We start from the raw sequence: 8,841 nt of genomic DNA, 5'->3' as shown, positions 1-8,841 counted from the left end.
ATTTGTAGCATGTTAGAGCCCTGTCAGTTTATGGACAACTCTGGCTCAAAGATGGTGCGCTTCGTTACATAAAAAGAGGGTGCATGGTCTCGTGGTCGCCGGCACATCAGCCGGTGTGTCAGAGTGGCCCAGGAGACAAAGGCTCTGCGTTTGGGTCTCAGCCATTTCTAGATGCATGGGTTTGAATCCCACTTCTGGGAAGCTTTTCTCACTCATCATTTGCTGCATTGCATCGGTGCTCTTCAGCGTGAGAGCTGTACAGCATCGCCTTGAGCCCTGTAGTAGTCATGGCCGAGAGGTTAAGGCGATGGACTAGAAATCCATTGGGGTTTCCCTGCGCAGGTTCGAGTCCTGCTGACTATGTGAGTGTGCTCTACTGCTCTGATCTGTGAGTCTGTGCACAAAACCTGCTTGGCTATTTGTGAGGGAATCCAAGCTGTCTTCTCATTGTGACCTTCCATGTGCTGAGCTGTCTGGCCTTACCATCAAAGGCATGATAATTTCTGGCTTTCTTTTATGCCTTTGGCTATGCTGTGTTTCCACTATAGCTGGCTTTCTTACTTCACCCAATTGTTACGAAAAGGTGTATCTGTAATAGGTACAGAAAGGCAACCCATTTCTGGCCCTGTAGTTCTTCCACCCTACAGAGTCTAGTTGCAAGCCAAATATAACTTGACTGTTACATTATAGCCAGTCCTTCGATATCATCTTTACATAGCCTTTGAAAAGAACACTCCTAAGGCCTGCACACTAGTGCTTTGACCTATCGGCACCAAACTCGCTGGCCCTAATCTAAGCCTTGACCAGATGATACACAGAGATTTTCGTGGCGCTGCATCATCTGCCTCAACGTGTTTAGCCTGTGAAATACACATTGGAAATGACAAGGCAAAATGCACCTTAAAAAAAAACAAAACATGACCATGAGGCTTTTGCATCAATGATTTCACTTAGCCACATGAAATTCAATGGCTTTAATCTAGGCCTTAGACAGAGGGAAGTCACCGACTTTTAAAGCGCTAGCTTTAAAGTTGTTCCTAGGGCGACCCATTTATCTCTAGACATAGACATTGCTTTAAGGTGAGGGTTGCCATTGTAAATTCCTAAAAACCTAACAAGCCAATTTTGGACCCCGAGAGTTTATTTCTAAACCCAAGGTAACGCAAGTTTTAGAGTTAATGCACTCTTTCAATTATTTTAGAGTAAACTGTACAAAATGTATTCTCTGTGGGACACTGGATCACCAGGAAAGGACGTGGGCACCATTGCTTTGTCTGAAGCTGAACTTCACTTACCAAAATTAAACACAAACCTAAATGCTCTCACAGCAACCAGTGTTTCAAGGTCAAGGTGGGCTTTTGGGCCAGTTGAACATAGGAACTGTTGCACCCAAAGCTACTATCGCAAGCCTAGAATAACAAGCCTCTTAGTAGGCCAATCTAGTGCCATTTTTACTGGACATTCGTAAGAAGCAGAAGTCATTTATTTTGCTCATTTCATAAGGAGACAATGACGCATGGTGCAGTGCAACTGTGTATCAGAAGTAAAGATGAAAGGCTCATCAACCAATTGAACCTGGGACCACTCACACCCTAAGCAAAAATCAGACACCTAGACCAACGAGCCCACTTCAAGCAGCTACTTTTGTTAGTGTTTCGACTTTTGGCTCTTGTCCACATTCTGGTCGGTTGGTATTATTGATTTGTTACAATTTTCCTTTTATCAATTGAGAGTTCATTCAATGACTTTATTGGCAAGAGATCAGCATGCTGTTTAAAAAGGAGCTGTCCCAGAGAAAGGTCTCACTCATTTTGCAAAATATATACCATTTTCTTTTTTCCTTTTTTTTCCTGTTGAAATCGAAAGCTAATCAGACGCTGGTATATAAATTTCACAACATAGCGTGTTATGTAAATATAAGTAAATAGCATTGCTTATCCAAATTTTGCAATATTTCAAGAAACGGGTATTATTTCTCATCTTTGATTTAACACTAGAATCAATCCTAAACATGCTTGCAATGCAATGAATTTGTTTTATGAGAATGTTTCAGTTTTCAAAGACGATTCACCATCACACCGGCGCATCATTGAAGGCTAAGGAATAGGCTTTATGCAAGTTCAGAGGACTGTCATATAGAGTTTTATAGTGTTTTGAAATATATCCACTTGTGGGAACCACACACAGTAACTCTGTGCTAAAATTCTGACTATTCAAATAACATGATAGCCTTACCCTCACATAAGATTTTTCCAGAACATGTGCATTGATAAGAATTGTTGATAACTTTCTTTATTTGTAGCATGTTAGAGCCCTGTCAGTTTATGGACAACTCTGGCTCAAAGATGGTGCGCTTCGTTACATAAAAAGAGGGTGCATGGTCTCGTGGTCGCCGGCACATCAGCCGGTGTGTCAGAGTGGCCCAGGAGACAAAGGCTCTGCGTTTGGGTCTCAGCCATTTCTAGATGCATGGGTTTGAATCCCACTTCTGGGAAGCTTTTCTCACTCATCATTTGCTGCATTGCATCGGTGCTCTTCAGCGTGAGAGCTGTACAGCATCGCCTTGAGCCCTGTAGTAGTCATGGCCGAGAGGTTAAGGCGATGGACTAGAAATCCATTGGGGTTTCCCTGCGCAGGTTCGAGTCCTGCTGACTATGTGAGTGTGCTCTACTGCTCTGATCTGTGAGTCTGTGCACAAAACCTGCTTGGCTATTTGTGAGGGAATCCAAGCTGTCTTCTCATTGTGACCTTCCATGTGCTGAGCTGTCTGGCCATCAAAGGCATGATAATTTCTGGCTTTCTTTTATGCCTTTGGCTATGCTGTGTTTCCACTATAGCTGGCTTTCTTACTTCACCCAATTGTTACGAAAAGGTGTATCTGTAATAGGTACAGAAAGGCAACCCATTTCTGGCCCTGTAGTTCTTCCACCCTACAGAGTCTAGTTGCAAGCCAAATATAACTTGACTGTTACATTATAGCCAGTCCTTCGATATCATCTTTACATAGCCTTTGAAAAGAACACTCCTAAGGCCTGCACACTAGTGCTTTGACCTATCGGCACCAAACTCGCTGGCCCTAATCTAAGCCTTGACCAGATGATACACAGAGATTTTCGTGGCGCTGCATCATCTGCCTCAACGTGTTTAGCCTGTGAAATACACATTGGAAATGACAAGGCAAAATGCACCTTAAAAAAAAACAAAACATGACCATGAGGCTTTTGCATCAATGATTTCACTTAGCCACATGAAATTCAATGGCTTTAATCTAGGCCTTAGACAGAGGGAAGTCACCGACTTTTAAAGCGCTAGCTTTAAAGTTGTTCCTAGGGCGACCCATTTATCTCTAGACATAGACATTGCTTTAAGGTGAGGGTTGCCATTGTAAATTCCTAAAAACCTAACAAGCCAATTTTGGACCCCGAGAGTTTATTTCTAAACCCAAGGTAACGCAAGTTTTAGAGTTAATGCACTCTTTCAATTATTTTAGAGTAAACTGTACAAAATGTATTCTCTGTGGGACACTGGATCACCAGGAAAGGACGTGGGCACCATTGCTTTGTCTGAAGCTGAACTTCACTTACCAAAATTAAACACAAACCTAAATGCTCTCACAGCAACCAGTGTTTCAAGGTCAAGGTGGGCTTTTGGGCCAGTTGAACATAGGAACTGTTGCACCCAAAGCTACTATCGCAAGCCTAGAATAACAAGCCTCTTAGTAGGCCAATCTAGTGCCATTTTTACTGGACATTCGTAAGAAGCAGAAGTCATTTATTTTGCTCATTTCATAAGGAGACAATGACGCATGGTGCAGTGCAACTGTGTATCAGAAGTAAAGATGAAAGGCTCATCAACCAATTGAACCTGGGACCACTCACACCCTAAGCAAAAATCAGACACCTAGACCAACGAGCCCACTTCAAGCAGCTACTTTTGTTAGTGTTTCGACTTTTGGCTCTTGTCCACATTCTGGTCGGTTGGTATTATTGATTTGTTACAATTTTCCTTTTATCAATTGAGAGTTCATTCAATGACTTTATTGGCAAGAGATCAGCATGCTGTTTAAAAAGGAGCTGTCCCAGAGAAAGGTCTCACTCATTTTGCAAAATATATACCATTTTCTTTTTTCCTTTTTTTTCCTGTTGAAATCGAAAGCTAATCAGACGCTGGTATATAAATTTCACAACATAGCGTGTTATGTAAATATAAGTAAATAGCATTGCTTATCCAAATTTTGCAATATTTCAAGAAACGGGTATTATTTCTCATCTTTGATTTAACACTAGAATCAATCCTAAACATGCTTGCAATGCAATGAATTTGTTTTATGAGAATGTTTCAGTTTTCAAAGACGATTCACCATCACACCGGCGCATCATTGAAGGCTAAGGAATAGGCTTTATGCAAGTTCAGAGGACTGTCATATAGAGTTTTATAGTGTTTTGAAATATATCCACTTGTGGGAACCACACACAGTAACTCTGTGCTAAAATTCTGACTATTCAAATAACATGATAGCCTTACCCTCACATAAGATTTTTCCAGAACATGTGCATTGATAAGAATTGTTGATAACTTTCTTTATTTGTAGCATGTTAGAGCCCTGTCAGTTTATGGACAACTCTGGCTCAAAGATGGTGCGCTTCGTTACATAAAAAGAGGGTGCATGGTCTCGTGGTCGCCGGCACATCAGCCGGTGTGTCAGAGTGGCCCAGGAGACAAAGGCTCTGTGTTTCGGTCTCAGCCTTTTCTAGATGCATGGGTTTGAATCCCACTTCTGGGAAGCTTTTCTCACTCATCATTTGCTGCATTGCATCGGTGCTCTTCAGCGTGAGAGCTGTACAGCATCGCCTTGAGGCCTGTAGTAGTCATGGCCGAGAGGTTAAGGCGATGGACTAGAAATCCATTGGGGTTTCCCCGCGCAGGTTCGAGTCCTGCTGACTACGTGAGTGTGCTCTACTGCTCTGATCTGTGAGTCTGTGCACAAAACCTGCTTGGCTATTTGTGAGGGAATCCAAGCTGTCTTCTCATTGTGACCTTCCATGTGCTGAGCTGTCTGGCCTTACCATCAAAGGCATGATAATTTCTGGCTTTTTTTTATGCCTTTGGCTATGCTGTGTTTCCACTATAGCTGGCTTTCTTACTTCACCCAATTGTTACGAAAAGGTGTATCTGTAATAGGTACTGAAAGACAACCCATTTCTGGCTCTGTAGTTCTTCCACCCTACAGAGTCTAGTTGCAAGCCAAATATAACTTGACTGTTACATTATAGCCAGTCCTTCGATATCATCTTTACATAGCCTTTGAAAAGAACACTCCTAAGGCCTGCACACTAGTGCTTTGACCTATTGGCACCAAACTCGCTGGCCCTAATCTAAGCCTTGACCAGATGATACACAGAGATTTTCGTGGCGCTGCATCATCTGCCTCAACGTGTTTAGCCTGTGAAATGCACATTGGAAATGACAAGGCAAAATGCACCTTAAAAAAAAAACAAACATGACCACGAGGCTTTTGCATCAATGATTTCACTTAGCCACATGAAATTCAATGGCTTTAATCTAGGCCTTAGACAGAGGGAAGTCACCGACTTTTAAAGCGCTAGCTTTAAAGTTGTTCCTAGGGCGACCCATTTATCTCTAGACATAGACATTGCTTTAAGGTGAGGGTTGCCATTGTAAATTCCTAAAAACCTAACAAGCCAATTTTGGACCCCGAGAGTTTATTTCTAAACCCAAGGTAACGCAAGTGTTAGAGTTAATGCACTCTTTCAATTATTTTAGAGTAAACTGTACAAAATGTATTCTCTGTGGGACACTGGATCACCAGGAAAGGACGTGGGCACCATTGCTTTGTCTGAAGCTGAACTTCACTTACCAAAATGAAACACAAACCTAAATGCTCTCACAGCAACCAGTGTTTCAAGGTCAAGGTGGGCTTTTGGGCCAGTTGAACATAGGAACTGTTGCACCCAAAGCTACTATCGCAAGCCTAGAATAACAAGCCTCTTAGTAGGCCAATCTAGTGCCATTTTTACTGGACATTCGTAAGAAGCAGAAGTCATTTATTTTGCTCATTTCATAAGGAGACAATGACGCATGGTGCAGTGCAACTGTGTATCAGAAGTAAAGATGAAAGGCTCATCAACCAATTGAACCTGGGACCACTCACACCCTAAGCAAAAATCAGACACCTAGACCAATGAGCCCACTTCAAGCAGCTCTTTTGTTAGTGTTTCGACTTTTGGCTCTTGTCCACATTCTGGTCGGTTGGTATTATTGATTTGTTACAATTTTCCTTTTATCAATTGAGAGTTCATTCAATGACTTTATTGGCAAGAGATCAGCATGCTGTTTAAAAAGGAGCTGTCCCAGAGAAAGGTCTCACTCATTTTGCAAAATATATACCATTTTCTTTTTTCCTTTTTTTTCCTGTTGAAATCGAAAGCTAATCAGACGCTGGTATATAAATTTCACAACATAGCGTGTTATGTAAATATAAGTAAATAGCATTGCTTATCCAAATTTTGCAATATTTCAAGAAACGGGTATTATTTCTCATCTTTGATTTAACACTAGAATCAATCCTAAACATGCTTGCAATGCAATGAATTTGTTTTATGAGAATGTTTCAGTTTTCAAAGACGATTCACCATCACACCGGCGCATCATTGAAGGCTAAGGAATAGGCTTTATGCAAGTTCAGAGGACTGTCATATAGAGTTTTATAGTGTTTTGAAATATATCCACTTGTGGGAACCACACACAGTAACTCTGTGCTAAAATTCTGACTATTCAAATAACATGATAGCCTTACCCTCACATAAGATTTTTCCAGAACATGTGCATTGATAAGAATTGTTGATAACTTTCTTTATTTGTAGCATGTTAGAGCCCTGTCAGTTTATGGACAACTCTGGCTCAAAGATGGTGCGCTTCGTTACATAAAAAGAGGGTGCATGGTCTCGTGGTCGCCGGCACATCAGCCGGTGTGTCAGAGTGGCCCAGGAGACAAAGGCTCTGCGTTTGGGTCTCAGCCTTTTCTAGATGCATGGGTTTGAATCCCACTTCTGGGAAGCTTTTCTCACTCATCATTTGCTGCATTGCATCGGTGCTTTTCAGCGTGAGAGCTGTACAGCATCGCCTTGAGCCCTGTAGTAGTCATGGCCGAGAGGTTAAGGCGATGGACTAGAAATCCATTGGGGTTTCCCCGCGCAGGTTCGAGTCCTGCTGACTACGTGAGTGTGCTCTACTCCTCTGATCTGTGAGTCTGTGCACAAAACCTGCTTGGCTGTTTGTGAGGGAATCCAAGCTGTCTTCTCATTGTGACCTTCCATGTGCTGAGCTGTCTGGCCTTACCATCAAAGGCATGATAATTTCTGGCTTTTTTTTATGCCTTTGGCTATGCTGTGTTTCCACTATAGCTGGCTTTCTTACTTCACCCAATTGTTACGAAAAGGTGTATCTGTAATAGGTACCGAAAGACAACCCATTTCTGGCCCTGTAGTTCTTCCACCCTACAGAGTCTAGTTGCAAGCCAAATATAACTTGACTGTTACATTATAGCCAGTCCTTCGATATCATCTTTACATAGCCTTTGAAAAGAACACTCCTAAGGCCTGCACACTAGTGCTTTGACCTATCGGCACCAAACTCGCTGGCCCTAATCTAAGCCTTGACCAGATGATACACAGAGATTTTCGTGGCGCTGCATCATCTGCCTCAACGTGTTTAGCCTGTGAAATGCACATTGGAAATGACAAGGCAAAATGCACCTTAAAAAACAAACAAACATGACCACGAGGCTTTTGCATCAATGATTTCACTTAGCCACATGAAATTCAATGGCTTTAATCTAGGCCTTAGACAGAGGGAAGTCACCGACTTTTAAAGCGCTAGCTTTAAAGTTGTTCCTAGGGCGACCCATTTATCTCTAGACATAGACATTGCTTTAAGGTGAGGGTTGCCATTGTAAATTCCTAAAAACCTAACAAGCCAATTTTGGACCCCGAGAGTTTATTTCTAAACCCAAGGTAACGCAAGTGTTAGAGTTAATGCACTCTTTCAATTATTTTAGAGTAAACTGTACAAAATGTATTCTCTGTGGGACACTGGATCACCAGGAAAGGACGTGGGCACCATTGCTTTGTCTGAAGCTGAACTTCACTTACCAAAATGAAACACAAACCTAAATGCTCTCACAGCAACCAGTGTTTCAAGGTCAAGGTGGGCTTTTGGGCCAGTTGAACATAGGAACTGTTGCACCCAAAGCTACTATCGCAAGCCTAGAATAACAAGCCTCTTAGTAGGCCAATCTAGTGCCATTTTTACTGGACATTCGTAAGAAGCAGAAGTCATTTATTTTGCTCATTTCATAAGGAGACAATGACGCATGGTGCAGTGCAACTGTGTATCAGAAGTAAAGATGAAAGGCTCATCAACCAATTGAACCTGGGACCACTCACACCCTAAGCAAAAATCAGACACCTAGACCAACGAGCCCACTTCAAGCAGCTACTTTTGTTAGTGTTTCGACTTTTGGCTCTTGTCCACATTCTGGTCGGTTGGTATTATTGATTTGTTACAATTTTCCTTTTATCAATTGAGAGTTCATTCAATGACTTTATTGGCAAGAGATCAGCATGCTGTTTAAAAAGGAGCTGTCCCAGAGAAAGGTCTCACTCATTTTGCAAAATATATACCATTTTCTTTTTTCCTTTTTTTTCCTGTTGAAATCGAAAGCTAATCAGACGCTGGTATATAAATTTCACAACATAGCGTGTTATGTAAATATAAGTAAATAGCATTGCTTATCCAAATTTTGCAATATTTCAAGAAACG

General features: G+C 41.7%; 4 non-coding genes across 4 annotated transcripts; all 4 read left to right on the top strand.

Moving 5' to 3' along the window:
* Nucleotides 1–281: 281 nt before the first annotated feature.
* Nucleotides 282–363, top strand: trnas-aga (transfer RNA serine (anticodon AGA)). Its single transcript has one exon. It is a non-coding gene; the product is annotated as a tRNA-Ser (tRNA).
* A 2,212-nt stretch (nucleotides 364–2,575) lies between these two features.
* trnas-aga (transfer RNA serine (anticodon AGA)) lies at nucleotides 2,576–2,657 on the top strand. The gene has a single exon. It is a non-coding gene; the product is annotated as a tRNA-Ser (tRNA).
* Nucleotides 2,658–4,864: 2,207 nt separating this feature from the next.
* trnas-aga (transfer RNA serine (anticodon AGA)) lies at nucleotides 4,865–4,946 on the top strand. The gene has a single exon. It is a non-coding gene; the product is annotated as a tRNA-Ser (tRNA).
* A 2,211-nt stretch (nucleotides 4,947–7,157) lies between these two features.
* trnas-aga (transfer RNA serine (anticodon AGA)) lies at nucleotides 7,158–7,239 on the top strand. The gene has a single exon. It is a non-coding gene; the product is annotated as a tRNA-Ser (tRNA).
* The last annotated feature ends 1,602 nt before the right edge of the window (nucleotides 7,240–8,841 follow it).

This window comes from Electrophorus electricus, chromosome 23 (genome assembly GCF_041902795.1).
Source record: "Electrophorus electricus isolate QZ-2024a chromosome 23, ASM4190279v1, whole genome shotgun sequence".
Classification (NCBI taxonomy): Eukaryota; Metazoa; Chordata; class Actinopteri; order Gymnotiformes; family Gymnotidae; genus Electrophorus; species Electrophorus electricus.
The sequence above is the reverse complement of the archived record's forward strand: the minus strand, read 5'-3'. Positions and strand labels throughout refer to the sequence as shown.